Source organism: Erpetoichthys calabaricus, chromosome 10, assembly GCF_900747795.2.
Source record: "Erpetoichthys calabaricus chromosome 10, fErpCal1.3, whole genome shotgun sequence".
Classification (NCBI taxonomy): domain Eukaryota; kingdom Metazoa; phylum Chordata; class Cladistia; order Polypteriformes; family Polypteridae; genus Erpetoichthys; species Erpetoichthys calabaricus.
The window spans coordinates 129,179,073-129,202,513 of record NC_041403.2 but is presented as its reverse complement, the minus strand read 5'-3'; the positions used below and the strand labels follow the sequence as shown (position 1 = coordinate 129,202,513).

Below are 23,441 nucleotides of genomic sequence, written 5' to 3'. Positions count from 1 at the left end.
AATGTCAGCCTGTCCGTCGGTAAACATGTATGAGCAGTCGCCAACCCACTGTTCTGTCTTGCACAGCAATGTGGTAAAGACTGCGTTTTAAGGTTGAAGGTGTATTAGTCATTTTACTGGTATGCTCTGTGATTGATGGCGGACAGTAAACTTTGTTAAAATGGTATCAAAAATACCACTTTGTTGTTGCTTCAGTCATTTAGGTTTTTCGCACTATGTGTTCTGTTACCAGTAAATTCTTCAATGGGAGCTCATCAACAAAGAAACAAGGAAAATCAGATTTAGTTAAAAAAAAAAAAAAAAAAATAGTAATGATTATTATTAGTAAATCATTATGTGACACCCAAGAACTCTGTACAAAGACATTTTAAAGGCAAATCATTAAAATAAATGTACCAATCCAATCTCATACCATAGGTGGTGCCCTTCTTTTAAATATTTACTCAAGTAGTTTTTTTTCTGGGAGACAGGGAAACAGTTTCAGCAGGAAATGCTTTGTTGCGGAACTCAAATTTAACCACTGTCATATAAGTGATTAAAACCATGTGAATGAAATACAGTAGTTTAAGTTCTATAAAAAATATCTGGCCCAGCTAAATTTCTTGGTTTGAAAATCTAGCCCAACTTAAATTGTAATTGAATAGCCCTGCAGTAGTCTATCAAGTCTAATAAACAGAGGCTCTTTTAGTAATTGCATAAATCAAGCTGGTGAATCATTTCACACTTTCAAAGTTAATATAAAAAAGGTAACAAAGGGTAAAATGAATAAGTGATGAGGCTATATGTTGAAAAAGTTCACTAGAATGTATCAATTTGTTTTATCCACTAGATGGCAGCTAAGACCATAAGATGAAGTTGAGTTTAGATGACTTGAATGGTAGTTTATTTTTCCTTACAACATAGAACCAAGTACTGGCTCTCACTCTCATCCAAAGAATTCTCTGCAGAAAATATTTTGTGTATTGTTGATGACTTGAATTCTGCAGTGTCAGGTGAGGATATCGAGCTGTCAGAAGACAATGAGACTGCTGCTGAAAAATAGCATCAGTAGTGCAACACATATTGCAAACAGCCTGACTTAGCATGCCATGTAAAATTGCTTGCTTTAAACGGTGTCACACTCTTCATATAGTCATACAATATGTTTTTAAAGTTTAAGCAATTATGTTGACATTTTGCAAAAAAAAAAAATAGTATTTTGGAGAATAAAAAGTCATCCCAAAGCCACAATGAATTAAAAGAAAAATGCTTCCAATGAATTAAAAGCCAAAAACAGCACACTCCTGGCTGTATAACAATAATCATCTTCTTCCTCTTCATCTTTTCACACTTCTGTATGGGCTCGAAGTACTTGATCAACCTTCTCAAAACAGTTCGGTCCTGAATCTCATTGCCAGTCAAGTCCTTTTCCTTCTGATGTTCTTTTACTTTATCCATCCACCTCCACTTTGTACTCCCTCATGGTCTCTTCCCCTGTACCTTCTTTGCCATCACTCTTGGCCACATATTCATTGTCTCTCATCATCACATGTCCATAGTAATTCAACCTACTTTCCTGTACTTTATTAGACATCTCCCCCAATTTTGTTGAACCTCTAATTGTCTTTTTTTTTTTTTTTTTTCACATCTCCGCATTCTCATTTCCTCCACATCAAACGTCTTCTCCTGTACTCCCTTTACCGCCCATGTCTAGGCGCCATATGTCATTGCTGGTCTTAGCACTGTCTTATAAACCTTACCTTTAACCCTCGCCTTAATTCTGTGATCACACAATACTCCTGATATCTTCTTCCAATTGTTGCATCCACACTGCTCTCTATGGGTTGTCACAGGGTCCTCAAACTTTTTAAAGAGGCCAGCTTACTGTCCAGTATGAGGGGGCTGAAATGTGGCTGAAATACAAAATATATGTAATGCCATAAAACAATGCTTAATCATAGGGCTTAACTAAATTAGTGTGAACTATGTATCTGTTTTTGGCTGACAAGGACGTCTATCAGGTTCCATGTTTGTCACTACTAATTATAATAGCTGATGGAGGTGTGTATCACTGAGTGTTGATCTGGTAGGAGATTTGATGTGTTTTAATCTGGGAAAGGTCTGCTCACAAATGTAGGTGCTTCCAAAAATGGTTGTCATTTTCAGTGCATGTTGCATGTCAGGGTAATTCTCAGAATGGAAGGAAGAATAGAAATGAATTAAGTTACATGACTTAAATGTGTCATTTTTGCAATTCTGCCAGTTTGAGCTGGTAACATTCTCCATGCCTGTGGCAAAAGGGTTCTGAAACAATCAAATCTCTCATGCATGTACATGTAGCTCTCAATAATTTGTGGAAATCATTTTGCAACATTTCCCAGGCTTCTGCACATTTGTCAACTGGGAACGCAACTGGTTGTTTTTCAGCTGATCGTGTCTTAGTATTGGTTAGCAGAAGTTTTCCTCTCATGTGCTTTAAAAAGGAGGCTCAGTTTTACTTAACATGTGAATGCATGTCACTGATTAGGTTCCCCTTCCCTTGAAGCTACACGTTGAGACCATTTAGTAGCTTATATTATACCTGTTAAAAAAGCAAGGTGCCAATCCCATTCTTGATCACTAAGCTCTGGAATTACTTAGTTTTTCACTTGCAGAAATGTGTTGATTTCTGGGAGAAAGTCGTAAAAACATTTCAAAACTAGCCCCGGGCTTAGCCAAAATACCTCCGCGTGGTACAGAACATCACCGTATACAGTATTCATCTCTTGGCAAAAAAATCCTGAATTTGTCTATGGTTGAGAATGTTTGCTTGAATGAAATTAATACAAGACACCACAACTTTTGTGACAGAGACCCACTTAACTGATTTGGAGCACAGTGCTTGCGGTGGGATCAAACAGTGTATTGCAGTTGGACGTACGTGACTATATTCATCCTTCTCTCTGTTGATGTGTGCAACAACCCCTCTCACAGAACTTACCAAGCTCTGGGCACTGTCAGTTGCAACGACTTGTAGACCATAGGAGCCCCAAATCGTCAACAGTTTGGCGGACGTTTTCATAGATGTCTTCTCCCGTATATGCTCTACAGTGTAGCAAATTCTTCTGTGATTTCGAATTGCTCATTACTTCCCTGAATGAAAACCTATGCTGTATTGTAAACATCACTACTTTCATCAAGTGCCTACAAACAATAACCTGTCTTTTGATTTCATTTTCAAGTGCGTAAGCAAATTGTCACCCATTTCTTTCACCCTATGTGTAATTGTTTGTGTGGAAAGACTTACCACACTGAGTAAGTCTGCCTTCTTCTTCTTTTTCTGCGAACGCCCTCTTCTACGTGGTGGTGTGCTGGGGAGGCAGCATTAAGAAGGACGCCTCACGCCTGGACTAAATGGTGAGGAGGGCAGGCTCTATTGTTGGCATGGAGCTGGACAGTTTGACATCTGTGGCAGAGCGATGGGCGCGCAGCAGGCTCCTATCAATTATGGAGAATCCACTGCATCCACTAAACAGTGTCATCTCCAGACAGAGGAGCAGCTTCAGCGACAGACTGCTGTCACTGTCCTGCTCCACTGACGGACGGAGAAGATTGTTCCTCCCCCAAACTATGTGACTCTTCAACTCCACTCGGGGGGGCAAACGTTAACATTATTCAGAGTTATTGTCTGTTTTTATCTGCATTTATTACTCTTTAATTTAATATTGTTTTTTGTATCCGTATGCTGCTCCTGGAGTATTTGAATTTCCCCTTGGGATTAATAGTACTAGGGTGTTGTACCGTGTTAGCCATTATGAATGTAGAGAAAAGCCAAGCAAAATGACACCTTTTATTGGCTAACTAGAAAGATTACAATATGCAAGCTTTCGAGGCAACTCAGGCCCCTTCTTCAGCCTGAAGAAGGGGCCTGAGTTGCCTCGAAAGCTTGCATATTGTAATCTTTCTAGTTAGCCAATAAAAGGTGTCATTTTGCTTGGCTTTTCCCTTGGGATTAATAAAGCTATCTATCTATCTTCCTTCCTTCTATGGACATGTCTCTTTATTAACGGAAGCCAAATATTCTTCCACAAACTCTCTGTTGGTGAACGGTCTTCCACTGGTAGATATTAGCTTGGCTACTGCCCTAAACTGACAAAGTATTTCTGTTTTAGTTTTAAAAATGAATTCTGCTGAATTGTTAACCCATCTCTTAATTTTGAGATTTTTTTCTGACCTCACGTCAGACTTGCCCTGTCAGACAATCGTGTTTTTCTTTGTCAAGGTACACAGAGCTGACACAAGTTTTATTTTTTTAAGACACCTATAGAGAAAATATGAGAAAAATGGCTTTGTCCTTGCACTGAACAAAAAAAAAAAAAACAGACATTGGTCCACCATTGATTGAATATCCTGCACTCAAAATCGATTTTCTTTGACCTTGGTTAACACAGCTAGTTTGGAATTCACTTAAGTTTGGGGGAAACGATCACAGGATGTTTATATAGGTGTTTAATATTTCTGTGGTGTCTCCAGGTCCCCAAATTGCATTTACTTTGGTTTACGTAGGCCTATGTTTGGTAATTTAACGTTCAGCGGGCTGGACCACACACATTGAAAAGTAAAGTGACAGTCTAGGGTCATATTCAACTGCATCTAGTTTTCCATCTCAGGCTACCACTGATCTAGATATTTAAATTTATTCACTCTTTGCAATACTTTTCCCTGCAGATTAACTTTTGAATAACTTTTCATCATTAAACTTCATATAGTCTTTCTTCCCATTTATCTTCAATTCTCTGTGTTCTGTTTCTTCAGTTTCATCAGCAAAAAGTATGCACCATGGGAAATGAATGGTCTTTTATACTATGACTCAACAGATCCATAACCATATCAGAGAGTTAAGGATTTAGACAAGATCCCAGTTAGAGTAGGATCTTTGTTACCCTAGCACTGCCTTTAACTTGAGTCCTTACTCCCTCATACATATCTAAGACAATCTGCACATACTTCTCTGGTACTTCTTTCTCTCTCAGTACCATGGGACCTCTTTATGTGGCACTCTCCAATAAACACCTTAGGCAGTCTTTTCTGTTTTTATTTGTTTCTCTTTCAGCTGTCTCAATGTAAAGACTGCATCAGTCTCTTGGCATATAACCAAACTGCTTCTCCCCTATGGTGGTCTCATCTCTATGCCTTCACTTTACAACGCTTTCCTAAATTTTCATTGTGTGTGACATTAGCTCTATCCTGCTGTAGTTTCCACAATCCTGAATATCGCCCTTCTCCTTATAATATAAATGGGTACAATCACACTGTTCCTCTGCTCCTCTGGTATTCTCTACTGTTCATAGATCTTCTGAATTAGATCCCATATAGTATATATACTCTCTCTTCTCTTGCCCATGTGCCCATTTAGATCACCACCAACAATCACTTTCTTATACTACTTTAATTTCTTCGTCCATTTGTGCCTAAAAAATGTTGTTCTCCTCTTCCTCACTGCCCACTTGAGGAGCATATGCATAAATGACATTACCTACAGTCTTACCAAAACGTTGCACTCCTCCTATTCATACTGATGACTACAACAGCAGCATTTATTTATATAGCACATTTTCATACAATTGATGTAGCTCAAATTGCTTTACAAAATGAAGAAAGAAAACTTCATAAAAAATAGAAATATAAAAGTAAGATTAGGCAATACTGAATAACAGAGTAAAGTACAGTCCGATGGCCAGAAGGACATAGGGGGGAAAAAAAAAACCAACACTCCAAGGGACTAGAGAATAAAGAATCTTCGCAGGGGTTCCAGGGCCACAAGACCGTCCTGCCCACACTGGGCATTATTCCTAACACAAATGATCTAAATCAGTCCACATCGTTTTCAGGCTTCACATGGAAGAATTAGATGATCGCCATGTGGACATCTGGCCTTCAATCCATCAATGTAGGGACAGTATGGTGCCTTGATCAGGTGGTTTAGCTCTTGTAATTATAAGCAGACACTCATTTGAAGATCTATATCGCTCAAAGCAGCCAATTGCATGCATTGCCACATTGCACTGCTTACAATATGTGTTGCACTGGTGCCTCCTTTTCAATTGTTTGTTGCTAGACTTTCTCACATATATTGTTAGTGTGTACTGTAGAGACAAGTCACCCGTTTGACATCGTGCCACTGCCACTAAGTTTCTGCCCGCATGAAAATCACATTGTCACCTCTTTTCATCTTCAGCCTGTGTGGCTTCAACTGTGAAGGCCCGTGTCTCTTGTTCACTCTCACTGTTCCACAAACTCCAATTCCCCTGCTCTGTAGCTCCATGAACAGTTCAGGTGATGTATAAAAATTGTCCATGTACACAACATGACCCAAATGTTCATAGCCCTGAAGCAGCTCCAGCACAACCTGACTTGTCAAGGGACAGTTCTCTCTTTGAAAGAAATACTTTCATGTATATGTAATTACTTTCAGGCAGAAACCAGTGTTTGCTTCTGCCAATGCAAAATCCTTTATGCCATACTTTGTGAGTTTGTCTGGCATATAGTGGGAGAAAAAAGGCATCCCTTGTATTTTATCATAGATTCATCCACAGACTGATTTTATCGGTCAAGCTGATAAAATTGTTTATATGTTGGTTCCACAATGTCAAGCAGGGGCTGAACTTTATACATGGGGTTATAGCCTGGCTCAGCCCTTGGTATTTGCTTCTGGTTATCACAAAAGTGAATAAAACTTTGCAGCATGTACCTATCACGCGGCATAACCTGTCTAAAGCCACCAGGGGACAAAGCACATTTGGACCAATGCTCCCTGAAGTTATATCACCAGTCTAGTCCCATCTCTATTTGTAATGCCACAGAGCCCTTCATGAGAATATGGTGCAAGTGCAGCCCACGATTCAAAAAATTGCTCTGCATACCTAGTTGTCTTATCTGGCAGTAGCTGAAAAGCAGCATCAGGAAAGAACAGCCTGTAGTAAGTCCAGCGGCTGGTAATCTGTTGTATCGAACAGCAAGCCGTGCTGTCTTGTGAAGTCCGGTAGCCAGTTTGGCTCCCACAGATCAATGTCTGGGTATTCCTCCCATGCGATCCTTGCCGTAGGTGCATCGGCTGTGTGAATGCGCTCAACTGACAACCGATCAGCTGGGAAGGCATCGGCTGGTGTCCGATTAGCTGATTCCAGTTCCTCACTCTCTTGCTCGATCTCCTGATCACTGTCAAGAAAATCAGAGTCCAACTCGGCGATAATGCACAAAACATTGTCTGATTAAAATTTAGGTCAGAGTCAATAATTACCTCTACATTCTTTACCTCAGTCTTGACTTTTAAGCCTAATGGATCAAGTTTATTTCAAATACCCTCAACTAATCCATTTTTGCCAAACACTGGTTTCTTTTTTGTCCTTATTTAGTTTGAGAAAGTTACTACTCACCCACTCAGTTGCACAAGTAAGACATCGGGTCAGTGAACCAAGAGAGTCGGGGTCATCAGGCGGTATTGATAAATACAAGTTGTGTGTCAACAGCATAGTTGTGGTAGCTCATGTTATGCCTTGAGATAATCTGACCTAATGGAAGCATGTATATCGAAAAGAGCAGTGGTCCCAGGATAGATCATTGTGGAACACCATATAGAATGTAATGTGTTTTCGAAGTATAATTACCACAACTAACAAAGAATTTTCTACCTGTTAAGACTCGAACCAATTTTAAGACATTGCCAGAGATGCCCACCCACTGACTAAGGCATTTTATGAGAATATTGTGATCAATGGTATGAAATGCGGCCCACAGATCCAAGAGAGAATGAGACCAGATAAACTGCCTTTGTCTGCATTAACCCACAAGTCATTTACTACTTCTAACAAGTGCAGTTTCTGTACTGTGATTTGTTCTGAAACTTGTCAAGAATAGAATGTTTAATCAATTGATCATTTAGCTGTGTAATGACTGCCTTTTCTAGGATTTTACTTTACCGAAAGACAGGTTAGAAATAGATAGATACTTTATTAATCGCAAGGGGAAATTCACATATTCCAGCAGCAGCATACTGATAAAGAAAAAATTAAATTAAAGAGTGATAACAATGCAGGTATACAGACAGACAGTAACTTTGAATAATGTTAACATTTACCCCCCTGGGTGGTATTGAAGAGTCGCATAGTGTGGGGGAGGAATGATCTCCTCAGTCTGTCAGTGGAGCAGGATAGTGACAGCAGTCTGTCGCTGAAGCTGCTTGTCTGTCTGGAGATGATACAGTTCAGTGGATGCAGTGGTCTAAAATGGTCAAAAACAGAGGAGTCGAGAGAATTTTTCTTGAGCAAGGATTTAACAGCAGTCTTAAGACAGTCTGAGAAGACCCCCATATCTAATTATAAATTTACTATGTCAAGCACACTATCAATTAGCACGTCGGACACTTCTTTGATAAAAGTTGTTGGTATTGAGTTGAGGACGCAGGTGAAGGGTTTCATTTGAGAAATTAATGTGTATACATTGGGTAAATCTATCCTGGTGAAAAAAATTATTTTGCTTAAAATGGAATATTGGGATTTAATTGGGTCAGTATTGGAGGGATGTACGATATTATTTCTATTGTCATTAATTTTGAGATTAAAAAATATAGAAAAAGCCAAGTTTTTTTGGAGGCATTCCATTGAGTGACTTGGGTTTAGCAAAAAATCAATAGTGGAGAATAAAACTTTTGGATTACCAGCATTGTTGTTTATAATTTTAGAGAAGTAGGACCGCTTCTCAAGATGGACTATGTTGTTGTATTCTGTTATTTTAGCCTTCAGTATTTCATAGTTGGACAATCAATTTAGTTTTTCTCTATTTATGCACAGCTATCCATCATGTTTTCTTTAAATCGAACACTCTCTTACGGTCTTCCATGGAGAAACCATGCTGGAGGATTTTTTTTTTAACTATGTCAGCGGCAGCTGTCACTTTAGCATTAAAATTTTCCACCTTACTATACTTGTATTATTTTGCTTATGTCCATCTGTGCTCGATATAACAAACGGTTGTCACAGCTACTATATCCCTCCACAACAATAGCAAGGAATCTGTGTTCCTGACAGAGTTTTGACTGTGGTATTTGACTGTTTATTCGGTGTATACTTTGTTACTGACTGAAACTACATTATGACACTACCATTTTACACCACTGTTTCCTTCACTTCAACGCAAGCCCCCCGAGAAAATAAAAAGTTGCGTATAGCCTATCTATGATCAACAGAAATGGTCTTGCTGGCCTACATACTCACACCAACGCACAGAAGCAGAAACATATATATCACTCCAGACCAACCTTCATAGGCAAGGTGCCCTAGAACAACAAAGACAAAATATGAAAAACCACAGAGCGACATTATCCAAAGTTCAGCGGCAGTAAGTCTTACACCTAGACAGTGAACGAAAAATGAATTACACACACCACCTCTCTGAAGAGCAGTGCCAAACTGCCAGACAAGAAACATTACGACCGGAAAAACTACAGGGATTCTATAACACTGACCACTCAAAACAAGATATTCCCTTTATATTACGGTATAGGCAATTTCCTGTTTGTTTAGCATATTGTATGGCTATCACCAAGTCACAACAAACGTTTAATAATGTCCGAGTTTATTTGCCACACTCTGTTTTTACCTATGGCCTGTTGTACACTACATTTTCCTGAGTTACATCGAAACCCGACTTAAACGTACAGGTACTTGCAGGTTACACATGGGAATATTTTCGCTGACAATAACGTTTATGCAGGAAATTGCATTTTCTGACAATTATAGATGGTATAGTACAGGGGTCCCCAACCACCGGTCCGCGACCCACTACCGGGCCGCAGCCGTCTGACAGCCGGGCCGCGAGAGAACTGCCGGCAACGGAGACTCACTCAGACTTTTCAGAATGCTTGGCGGGCGGGGCTTTGCAGCGGCACAGAGAGAGGAGAGGAGACCGAGGTGAGAGGGTATTACAACAAAGTATTTTTATGGTCCCGACAGTTTCCCCATATGACACAAGACTATAGAAATCTTGTTACTACAAAGTACGTTCAGCAGATGCTTTCATTACAACGAAGTGACCTGAAATGCTTGACTGAATCATTCACAGAGCAGTTAGATCTGTGGTCGCAGCTCAGTTGTACACATTTACACAACGATCCCCAAACAGAAACATTGTAAAAAAAAAAAATCTTTCCTCGTACTGTTTTTTTTTTTTTTTGATGTTTTTGTTTTCTGTGGTTTTCGGTGATACCTTTTGCTTATTGCTTGTCAACATTTGAAAAACATCTATTGGAATTTAACTCATTGTCACCCTCCTATAGAAACGGCAGACACGAAAAAAATGATAACAGTGTTAATGTTTGTGATGTGCAGTCTGTTGGAATGGCAAATGCAAAGCATATGTCTTTGTTATATGCAAAAAAAGAAGAAAAATCTCGGGGTGCAAACGTATGCGAACTGCTTAATAACTTAATAATAATAGAAATGTTATGTAAATTGTGTATAAAACTGCAACCCCCGACCAGTCCATGGAAAAATTGCATCTAACAAAGTGGTCCTTGCTGTCAAAAAGGTTGGGGACCACTGGTATAGTACATTAGCTGATGGCCACACTTCACATATACTGAATTACATGTGCCCTGCATTTCCCTTCTTATTCAATATGTTCTGTTAACCTGTTTCATGTTACACTTTGTATTGTAAATATGCTGTTGTAAGTGACTATAATAACATCCCATACTAATCATGTGACTATTCTAATATTGAGTCCTTTCACAAGTCACTTCTTATTAAAATAATCTCCTTCCTTACTGTAACATGTGATGTTCTTCTCTCCATCATCATTTCATTAACTATTTTAATCTTGCACGATTGCTAGTTTACATTATCATGATTACTGTAGTAAGCTCTACAAATGGACTGGTTGTTTAAAATGTTAGTAAACTTTTGAAACTGCAAATGAATCAAAGAAGTGTTTATTAGATAGATAGATAGATAGATAGATAGATAGATAGATAGATACGATAGATAGATAGATAGATACTTTATTAATCCCAATGGGAAATTCACATAAATAGTTATTAAACAGTATATATATATATATTTATATATATATATATATATATATATATATATTAAATAGTATTTTTTTCTTTTTCTCTTACTGTCTTTCAGTTCTCTGGATACTATTATACCTACACCATTTCTTTTTGCTCCGGTGTGCATATCTTGTGATCTATTGTGAATTTCCCCTTGGGATTAATAAAAGTATCTATCTGTCTGTCTATCTACACAACACTCCTTTTCCTCCTTTCTAAAAAAATCTGCAAAGTCTTCCAATGATTGTGCAAACATTCAGTGCCCTCAATCTTAACTTTCCCTTTTATTTCCACTCCCCTGTTTTCCTCTTGTAGACTAACTTCTTTAACCAGTCCTTCCTGTAGCCCTTGCTCACTTTCCACAGTGATCAGGCAAGGCTTGTGCATGTTGCTTATGGGGTATCCCTAACATTTTCCGAAGCTGATTGGATTGATTCCACCATTAAGGTTTTGGCTAGGTTTTACACTGATGTCTTTCCTGATAGATAGATAGATAGAATACTTTATTAATCCCAATGGGAAATTCACAATGCCAACCATCTCTATTTATCCCAGTTTGGGACCAGTATCAAGTTGCACTGGTTTACCCTCCTGGTGACTAATTGGTCATGTAACAATAATAATCCCCATTAAGTAGTAAATATTATATGCATACTTAATGTATACATTTCTCAGTTTGCATATGTGTGCACTGGTTCATTTGTTCACTCATTAATCCCCTAAAAAATGTCTGTCTTCATAAGATATGAATGCATGTATACATTGCAGTGTATGTAGAATGTGAAGTGTCAAGAATCACACACATTAAGACAGGCATTAATACAAATTGTAATGCTTGTGACAGAGCTGCAATAATTATAAATTTCAGGATATTTAACCAATATGCTACAATATTTTGATATTTATCAATTTTAAAATGTTAATAAAGACAATAATACTGTGCCTCCAAAGCACCAGTACTCTGTGGCAAAAGGTGTATTGCAAACTTTACACAGTATTTGAAACTTTAACCAGACAAAAAATATTTTCAGTAAAGTTTTTGCTTTTATTTACATTATGAATTATTATTTTAAAGTGGTCTTAATATTTGAAGACATTTTAATAAAAGCATTCGCCAAATGATATTATAATAAAATTTTACTAGACCCTACTTAAAATATTTGAAATGTTTGAAACTGCACAAAAAATCATCATTAAACTGCTCACTTAATTAGACAGATCTTTGAGGTCTATTTGTAGTGTAGACATGGAGATCCTGTGCTTTTATTAATTCAGCATTCAGAGAACTGTCACAGGTTTTGGGACAGAAAGACAAGCTTATGTGCACTCTCAGGCTTGAGTGATACTCTGTGCCAACTAACAATGTTCCCACCTGTGCTAAATGCCCTTTCAGATGGGGTGCTAGTTTCAGGAATATATAAGCATTTCTTTGTAAGGTGACATTCTCAACGCAAATTGGTTTTATTGGTTTTCCACCATTGCAGCAGATCACACTCATTGTCTATGTCAGTCATCTGCATCTGCCATCCATATTCAGCTTAGCAGGTCTTTCTCAATTGCATGTCTGCTAGCAAGACCAATTTCTGAGCTTTTTGGAGGTTTCTCAACGCTACTATACATGAACTTTGAGAAAACACTATTATATACCCTGGGTCTTTAGTGACCTGGTACATATAAGTCAAGCCTGAAATAACCATAGCTGTGTACATTTTTGAATACCTATTCCCTGAACACTATACATTTTTAAACTAATTTTTAACATTTCTTACAAAACATAGAATAATAAATTGCAGTTATATTGAGCTACTTGCTCATGGTACATAGCTGATTTGTGTGGTGTATTTTGGGTCAACTTTTGCTTTCAGGTGATATGGCTTGTGCTGTTATCAGTCTGAGCAGCTCCTGGTGTGAGCTCTGCCCCTGCACAATTTCATTCTTGTAACACTAATGATCTGATGTAGAAGTATCACTCTGCCATGCCTCACTCTGTATTGTTTGTTTGTCTCCCTACTGCCTGCTTGAGTCTCTGACATCCTCTGCAATAAAAGATGGGTTCTTTAATAGGGCTCCCAAAGAGCCCCGGTCCTGATAAGTGTCGAGGCATTTCTTTTCTTATCTCTTACCTATCTGTACTTGTAAAATTTTTACATAATAAGCAACAAGAGAGAAGCACAAACATAATAAAACTTGTATAGATACAAATAATTCACAAAAAAAGTGGAGTATTGTTTTCAAACGCAGCACTCAAAAAGCGCATATAACAATACAGAAACTTCCTCATGTAGAAATTTAAAATGATACTGTGCAGAGGCCATGTGTTTTTGGAAATAAATACCTAATTGCTTTCCCCTTACAAAGCATTTACTCTCCGAGGTATGAGGTTTTTAGCCAATTGTTAATTACTTTACAGTTCTTGCTTATATAGTAAATGGTTCCAATGCATGGATAGACCACAAATTCATTCTGCATGCAAAATACCCAGATCATTTAATTTCTGAGTGGACTTTTTACTGTCATTCTTCATACTTTTGTGGGAGCACTGTTTTGGTGTAGTAAAAAACAAGTTTCATTTACATTAAGACAGTTCAGTATAATGCAGATATATGAAGAAGTACAGCATTTGTTTTATGGGTGGCTATTCAGTTAAAGTGACTATGCTGGAAGCAGCTGTTTGTCAGCAATATTTCTGTGCTCTCTTTCCCTATCCTTTGGAATGGCTTCAAGCAGGTGCTGCATCATTTATGGATTTAATTGTGTGCCTGTAGAAGAAAAAGACAAAAGATTGAGAAATCCATGCTTTTCTCAGACATCTGAAGAGATGAACATGTTGGTGAGCTTTCATAATAATAACTGAAATGTGCTATTGTCACTCCCAAGAAGTTTATGGCTGCTCACCCTTTCAGGCATTAGGATTGTGGTCTGCCTTCTGCTTCCTGAAATCTCTAGTGTTTGTTTAACGGTAGTAAAAAGTATTTTTGATGAAATATGTGTAGTAGATGTGTTTTAAAATGATTGATATTGTAAAGTCACTAAGGTTTCTTTTATCTTTCTTTACAGCTTATTGCTGATATCAAACTGAAGTAGGACCAAGTGAGGTAAGAGCCTTACTGATCATCTGACTTTGAGGTGTAAAAACAGTAATCTGTTTAAAGCTTTAGTACTTCAAATTATTTATTAATTACTGCCAGGTACATAGTTCTCTTTATTCTTTACCAAATCTAAAAGTGAAAATGAAGCTAAATTTAATAGGTTGTTTTTTGCTTCATACATATTTTTTTTTTTTTCTGTTGTACTATATATACAATTTGCCAGTTTCTGGTCTCTGTCAGTGCACACATTTGTAGTTAAAAAACTGTGCGCTCAGGCTCCAGAGGCGGGTGTTGGCCGCTCGCGGATAGCATAGACAAGCAGAACTGTGGTGGTTGATAGTGGAATTGGCAGAACCTGCATTCACTTCCAAACGCGTATAATTCAGACGATTTCCTCATTATTGCTCTGGGGTGCATAATTGGGGTACTTGCACCCAATGAAGCATAAAAGGAACCTGAGTATTGACGGAGGGGGAGAAAGAGAAACCAAAGGTCTGAAAAAGGCAGATTTGGAAATGTGAGCCAGTGTAGTGATGAGGAGGCAAGGGAGCAAAAGTTAGAGTTCCAGAGCTTGATCGTCCCCTGCTGAACAGCCTGGAAGAGTGGGGCTAGTTGCTAGGACTCCTAGGATCATGTAGACTCTGAGAAGGCTACATTGGAAGATGGAGGTCCAGCTACAAGCATCCCAGTGGACATAGAATGATAGTTCTTAGGTTAAGAGCTGGAGAGAGTGACCTGTAGGGTGTGCTGGAGAGACGGGAGAAAGAAGGATGTGCTGAGTTGGCAGTAAAGGCAAGAAAAGGAAACCCAATTTCTGTATAGTTTGTTTTGGATTTTAAACATAATGAAAATGTATTGCTGGGTTTATATCACCATTAATGCACTGATTTTTATTGTATTTATTTATGGAAAACATTCTCTGAACTATATTTGAGGCACCTTTTTTGTTGGAATAATAAAAGCACTTTGCAGATGTGCAAAATCCATTGTGCTGTGGGTGTGTGCAGAAATCCATTGTGCAGGTTGTGTGTGCCCCTGTCCTTATTGCCCGGTCCTTCTTGGTTTATGTCTTTCAGTGTTCTGGGTTCATGATGGAATATGCTAGCTGTGGGAAACAGAGGCATCACATGATCTCCAGAAAATAAATTTTCTGTGTCAGTTCAGTTATTCTAAAGTTGTATTCATTCACATTATGAGGATGTCATTTTTTTTTTTTGGCAAAATTTCAGTAGAAGTACCTTTTATAAAAGTCCTACTCATCTCCACATATTCTAAGAGTTTTTTACTTGTCATGAAGCTTGTTTGTATAGTTGAACATTTACAATAGTCATCTACATGAAACACTCCTTATAGAAGAAATGACTTTTTGACCTGAAATTATTCTCAAAAATGATCACATATAAAAACTCTAGTCTCTCTTTGGCAGAATTTATAAATATATTTTTTCATTGTTATGCTTTGCGACTACATAGCAGTTTATATGTTCATGTTGCATAAGCTGAAATAAATGTTACATTATGGCAAATAATAGACCCCTTATATTATGATAGTCAACAAACATAAAAGTAAACAGTTACAGTCACAGTGAAGTATTATTCAGGCATATTGCCATTCGTAAGAAAGAGCTACAGTAGTGTTTCTTGACTCGTTTGTTGGAATAATTATTTGTCAGAAAGACGTTGTGCAGCGTTGTTAATAATGGGTACTAAGGTTTGTTTTCATTTTCTACGTTGCTACTACCTGCAGGGTATGAGAGTGCATTCCCATAACTGAGCCTGCCCTTTTAATTAATTTGTTGATTTGGTGGGCTTCTCTTGAGGTGATGTTACCACCCCAACACTCCACAATATAAAAAATAGCTTGCTTGTAATTCTTGTTCAATAGGTTTTCAATTTGTACAGAAAAAATATATGTATAATCTATTTATGTACAGCAATAATGCAAAGTTGACTTAATCATCAACAAACATTGTTTTCCAGTTTAGCTAAAAAGCAGAAATTTGGGCAGGGTGGTACATTCCAGAGCACTAGGCACCCGCTAAGAAAGGACATTTGAGTATATCAGGTATTTTGGGAGAACACACCAAAACACAATAGAAAAACTAAATACCCAAAAAATCTGAAAAATGCCTTTGCCTAAGTAGAATGAAATTTGGCAACACTATATATAAAAGAAAAATGGCCAACCAGTGATTTTTTTTTTTTTTGTCGTCAATATTTGGTCGTTATCTCTGTAGCAAGGAGACATTCTAACTCGCTGCATTCCTTTCTTGCTACAGCTCTGAGAAATGATTGCACAGAGAAATTTGTCGTGTTGGCATGCAAATGAAGAAACTCTTCAGAAGTGAAGGAAAGTTTAGCAAAGCTCAAATTAAGACATGTTTAGCAAGTGCTATAAAGCTCAAGTGCTTGACAGCACTGAGCCTGGTCAATTTTGTGCAAATAATCCGGTAAGAAAGGTACAGTAATCCCTCCTCCATCGCGGGGGTTGCGTTCCAGAGCCACCCGCGAAATAAGAAAATCCGCGAAGTAGAAACCATATGTTTATATGGTTTATATGCTAACATAAATTCACATATGCATATCAAATGCACTTGGATGCATACATTTCTAATGTTCTCTTTTTGTTTATTATTGCAGTCTTTTCAGATCTCTTGATTTTTGTTTGCTTACATTCCATGCCTTCACTTGTTTTCAATTACAAATACATTTATGGAGTGTCAGTTGGCCCAAAACCTGAGGAAGCTCATGGCTGATCTGGAAAGTCTAAAACAAGCTTCTTGGTTAAAGGATGGGGGCTGCCAAAAAAATTTTTTTAATGATTAATCAGTCTATGCCTCTTAGTTAAACTAATGACTAATTTTGTCCAAATAATTCAAGGCGGCACATGAATATAGACAGTATTTGAATAATTATTGAAAAATTAATAGAACAGTCTCTAGAGGAAATGTGGCTTTATGCAGAAACTCATTAAAAAATACATGCATACATATATGCATACATATATGCCATGATCTGAACAAACACCAGAAAGTCTAAAAGAAAAAAACTTCTGACAGTCAAATTAGGCATTATGCAGGCCTATTGTTGTTGGTACAAAGGAGCATTTGAAGGTATTCTTGAGATACATGAGTCTGCTGAATAATTTGTTTGGCTGAAAGTACAGTAATCCCTCCTCCATCGGCGGGGGTTGCGTTCCAGAGCCCACACGCGAAATAAGAAAATCCGCGAAGTAGAAACCATATGTTTATATGGTTATTTTTATATTGTCATGCTTGGGTCACAGATTTGCGCAGAAACACAGGAGGTTGTAGAGAGACAGGAACGTTATTCAAACACTGCAAACAAACTCTGTCTCTTTTTCAAAAGTTTAAACTGTGCTCCATGACAAGACAGAGATGACAGTTCAGTCTCACAATTAAAAGAATGCAAACATATCTTCCTCTTCAAAGGAGCAAACAAATCAATAGTGCTGGTTTGGCTTTTAAGTATGCGAAGCACCACGGCACAAAGCTGTTGAAGGTGGCAGCTCACACCCCCTTCGGTCAGGAGCTGAGAGAGGACAGATAAAAAAATCAATACGTGCCCTTCGTGCTTTTAGATAGATAGATGGATAGATACTTTATTAAGTATGCGAAGCACCGTTCAGCATGTTGTTTCAGGAAGCAGCTGCAGCTGCACAAAAGATAGCAAACGTGAAGATAATCTTCAGCATTTTTAGACTGAGCGTCCGTATCGTCTAGTGTGTGCGAACAGCCCCCCTGCTCACACCCCCCTACGTCAGCGCAAGAGAGAGAGAGAGAAAGTAAGTTGGGTAGCTTCTCAGCCATCTGCCAATAGCGTCCCTTGTATGAAATCAACTGGGCAAACCAACTGAGGAAGCATGTACCAGAAATGCCTCAAAATTTCCACATTGGCCAAACATTCGTTAATATTTTGAAGCAAAAGGCTAATCTCTGCAATCATACAACATTCATTATGTTAATGGAAATACATGAGGGATTTGTGACAAGTGGGGCTACTGAGAGGTCATTAATAAAAGCTTTTGTCCTGGGTATGGCAAACTGCATCCAACCCTGCAAATTGTCTTCCAACTTGCAAGGGAAAACTTGGGGGTTGGTGGCAGGACTGGCACTCCAGCCACCATAACTTCCCACAGTTCCAAACAGGACTTATTTCTACTCTGCGGGAGTAGCTCTGCTATTGGCGGCTTGCTCACATTATGAAGGGGAAGGGGGAAACCCTTTAGGGAGCAACATCCCCCAGAAGAATCGCAACTGCCAGAGAGCTAATGGGCTGTTTCTAATGAGTTTACATGCAGTTTCCATGAGAAACTTGCAGACTTGGGTGTGGCAGCTGATCTAATGTGATGTGGGAGGCCTTCCATGACAAGACCCTGAAGTTTGCTGAGAGTTGTGTTGGTGTTGCTGGTGTTCATAGAAGGAGGTATTTCATATCACAGGAAACCCTGGATATCGTCAAGAGGAGTCGCAGCGCACGGCTTAATGGCAACTCTGGTCTGTACTGGGAACTGAGAAGGACTGCTGTGAGGGATCTGAGGGCAGATAAGGAGAGACCTACAAAAAAAAAAAGGTTACAGAATCACATGACAGATTATGTAGCCAATCAGTCGATAAATATAAACTTGATGGATACATCGGGTGGAAACATTGAATAACCTGATAATAGTGGACAGACAAGATCTTCAGAGGTGCTTCTTAGCAAATCGTAATGGAATGAACCTATGGCTAAAAGTTCTCCAAGAGACACCTCCTGGAGGAGATTTTTCATGATGGCATCCAATTTTGCTATCATCCTGTTTTAACACAACAGCTTCATATGTAGATAACAGAATAATATCTACATATTTAATGTTGGCTTTAAGAAGTTAGTTTTTTCAATTAATGAATGGAAACTATAAGTGAATAAATTTTGTATATGAGCTTAAGATAAATCCTTTGCTGAAATTCCCCAAAGTTGATAAAAGTCCCCATTTGTTAATTTAAGAGGGGAATCAGCTACTCCTGCATCTTAAGCTATGAATTGTATATTTTGAAGTGTATATTTTGGAATTGAAAAGTCTGGAAAATCAATGATTTCTAATTTTTATTCTTTATGAAACTACACTGTTGTTCATACATTAACATATTAGGCAAAATTAAAAGACACACACACACAAAGCCATATGTATTACCTTAATAGAATTCCCAAATAAAATGTTTTGGGCAGATAAAGAAATACAGTAATCCCTCCTCCATCGCGGGTGTTGTGTTCCAGACCCTGAAGCGAAAAGGTGAAAATCTGCAAAGTAGAAACTATGTTTATATGGTTATTTTTATATTGTCATGCTTGGGTCACAGATTGCACAGAAACACAGGAGGTTGTAGAGAGACAGGAACTTTATTCAAACACTGCAAACAAACATTTGTCTCTTTTCAAAAGTTTAACTGTGACTCCATGACAAGACAGAGATGACAGTTCCGTCTCACAATTAAAAGAATGCAAACATATCTTCCTCTTCAAAGGAGTGCGCATCAGAGAGAGAGAGAAAAAAGCAAACAGTCAAAAATCAATAGGGCTGTTTGGCTTTTAAGAATGCGAAACACAACCGCCGGACAAAGTAGCTGCGAGGAAGGGAGCAAGCATTTTCAGCATTTTTTAGAGAGCGTCCGTATCCTCTACGCCAGTATGCGAACAGCCCCTCTGCTCATACCCCCTCTGTCAGAGTGAGAGAGAGAGGAAAGCAAACAATCAAAAATCAATACATGCTGTTTGATCTTTCAAGTATGCGAAGCACCATGCGGGAAGCATATCGCTTGCAAAGCAGCCACATGTAAGCCCAGCAAAGAAGGGGAGCACTGTGAAGGTAATCTTTCAGCTTTTTTTGAGGAGTGGCCGTGTCCTCTAGGGGTGCAAACAGCCCCTGTGCTCACAATATATTTGAGGAGTTTTATTTAATACATAATAGGCGCTGTGGTTGGGTAGCTTCTCAGCCATCTGCCAATAGCGTCCCTTGTATGAAATCAACTGGACAAACCAACTGAGGAAGCGTGTACCAGAAATTAAAAGACCCATTGTCCGCAGAAATCCACGAACCAGCAAAAAATCCGTGATATATATTTAAATATGCTTACATATAAAATCTGCGATACAGTGAAGCCGCGAAAGTCCTAAGCACGATATAGCGAGGGATTACTGTATGGCATTTAGTTATACCTAAATATTTAGTTCAGTAATTGAGGCAGAAAAAATTGTTGTAGTTTGGAGACATACTGTACTCCTGGGATGGTACACTAAAGCAAAAGGGTTGAGAACCTATTATAGATAAGTAACTGTTACAACCTTCAAATATTTGCCTTCTAAGTATCAACTGTCATTCCATAACTTTTTCAACATTCTTAGTACTTTTTTCTTGTTCCTACTGTGTTTCGGAGAAAGAATGCATAACTCCTATTTCTATCCTACAATAATCTTTTTTTGACTGAAAGGTGTCTTGCTTTGTGCTGGGTGATTAATTTTTGAGCAATTTGTCCAAGCTTCCTTTGATTTTAGTATGTCTCCCTGGCATACAGTGATACTGTATTTATAGCTGTGCTGTGTGGGCTTAAATTGATTTTGCAGTTTTTGTCTGAAAATGAAATATTCAGTATATCTTAATATGTTCTCAAAACACCATAAGAATTGTAGAGCTGAACTGTGAAGGCATCTACACATTTTCTATACAGAGTACAAATCCCAATATATGTTTCTCATAATAATATATAAAAGAGTCAAATTATCTTCCAAAACTAATTCTAGTGTCAGGTGTTTTCCAAAGAGTTTTGACCTATATACCTTTACACTTGGCTAACTATCTTAAAAAAAAATGGGATACTAGTAAGAGAAATGATCTTATGTTTATCCAAACTCCTGTTAACACTGTCTATACTATAACATCCTATATTGAAAGACTTGAAACAATGTTGGTTTGATTTACATACAGTACATTAATTGTATGTGATGTTTGATTTTTTTCTTTGAAATTTGAACAATTTTAAAAATGGTGATGTAATCTATGTAGTGTACACTATTTGTTCAATATTTAATTATTTTATTCCAATTTAACAGTATATATATTATATATATATATATTATATATATATATATATAATGTGTGTGTGTGTGTATGTGTATATGTACAGTGCATCCGGAAAGTATTCACAGCGCATCACTTTTTCCACTTTTTGTTATGTTATAGCCTTATTCCAAAATGGATTAAATTCATTTTTTTTCCTCAGAATTCTACACACAATACCCCATAATGGCAACATGAAAAAAGGTTTACTTGAGGTTTGTGCAAATTTATTAAAATAAAAAACTGAGAATCACATGTACATAAGTATTGACAGCCTTTGCTCAATACTTTGTTCGATGCACCTTTGGTAGCAATTACAGCCTCAAGTCTTTTGAATATGATGCCACAAGCTTGGCACACCTATCCTTGACCAGTTTCACCTAAACGACGTTCGGCAACGTGGCGCAGCGGGAAAATGTTCAAGTGGGGACCTTTTTCACTGCTACACACCAAATAGGTAGCATTCCGAAACTGAAGCTGACGATAAAGTTGAACATGATGAACTGAAGAACTTTTGCCGAAAAAAAGGGAGTCACGTCCGTCGCCTGGAGATACTTTAGTTTTAAAAGGTCAGATGTGTAAATACTGTTTCTATACTACTGGGATAATACTGCAAGCCAAGTTGTTACTTGTTTTATTTGTTTTCAATACAGTGTAATGTACCTGGGTACTGTGTAATAGTGTGACGACATGTTGACTTTTTTCTCGACATTTCTACTTTATTCTCGCCATTTATGTCAAGATTAAAGTCGACATGTTGACTTTATTCTCGTAATTTGTCATTAAAGTAGAACATCGTAAACTAAACTTCATCGTAAAATGAATTCTTCTTGCACTAAGAGGAGGCGCCGGCAGCGATCGCCGCACAGAATACATTCACTTCATGATCTTCCTGCTCTCTGAACATTTAGAATGCTAAGATAAATACTTAATATAATTTTCATGGTGAAATGCATTAAAGCATGCGTTAATCATATGGGGGTACGGCGGCGTGCCTGCCTTGCATTTGCATGTTTTTCTGGTGGGTTAACTTGGCATGCTTCAGTTTCCTTTCAAAGTCATGAAGGATGTGGGGTTTTGTTGTGCTATATTGACCCTGCTAGTGTATATTTTGCTTGTATTCATCCTGCGATGTGCTGGCGACTCGTTCAGAGATGGGCGCAACTCTGAATGGATGGCATAATTAAACATGTATAACGAAGATATTTTTAAAGTTCTGAACTCATCCGTGGGGCTAAGGTTTATAACTAGTTTTAATTTCACACAGACTTTATCGGTGTTGGTGATTGGTTATGTAGTGAAAGAAGGATAGGAACTGGGTTTGGTATGTCAGATAGAGACAGCAATGCATGCAGTAAAGATAGCCCGCTCAGAAGAACATGCTTTTGAATTCTGTGTTCGTGTTCCGACCAGCAGATCACAAACCCAACATTTACACAATATTTAAGTTAAACCTGTGCGATAGCTATTCATACATCCAGTTTTTTGGAGCCTCGTCACACCTGCCATAAAGTTCTCTACACTAAACATACACCTGGGGACCCCTTACTGCAGGGAGCAGCACTACCGCCTCACTACCGTGCATGTGTAATACACTCTTTAATGCATTTCATCATGAAAATGATATCAAGTATTTATCTTAGCATTCTAAATTTTCAGAAAGCAGGAATATCATGAAGTGAATGGATTCTGTATGGTGATCGCTGTCGTCTCTTAGTGCGGAGGAAGTCAGTTTAAGAAGCGTAGTGATTAACCACTGGGTCAGGGAACATAACACAAAGCATTTAATGTGCTGCATTTATTTATGACGGGGTAAAGTTAAGTAATTGATTAAACATTGGATTTTAGGAAGAAGTTTAGTTTACTGACATTCTACTTTAATTATGAAGTAAACTATGAGAGTAGAAGTAGAAATGTCGACTTTGTTCTCAGACATATAGTTATGTTTTTTTTCTTCCCAGGTATAGCTTAGCTTGAAGCAACGTCCATTATTAATGCAGTTTGCCTAGAATGATGGTTCAGTTGGTAAGATGTCATCACCAAGTTGCACTTGTTTTATTTTAATTTTAATTTGGTGAATAGTGTGTGTAATGCACCTGGCGTTGAAGTAATAGTGCAACTATCAGTAATAATACTATTATTTATTTATTATTGTTATTTTATTAGTTTAA

The 23,441-nt window shown here is 37.9% G+C and overlaps 1 protein-coding gene across 8 annotated transcripts in view; it reads left to right on the top strand.

Moving 5' to 3' along the window:
* adnpb (activity-dependent neuroprotector homeobox b) overlaps nt 1–23,441 on the top strand; it is a 119,634-nt gene that overhangs the window by 61,630 nt on the left and 34,563 nt on the right. For all 8 annotated transcript variants that reach the window (XM_051932984.1, XM_051932983.1, XM_051932986.1 and 5 more), the window contains one exon: nt 14,126–14,163. The gene's annotated coding sequence lies outside the window, so the exon portion shown is untranslated. The remainder of the gene's footprint in view (nt 1–14,125; nt 14,164–23,441) is intronic.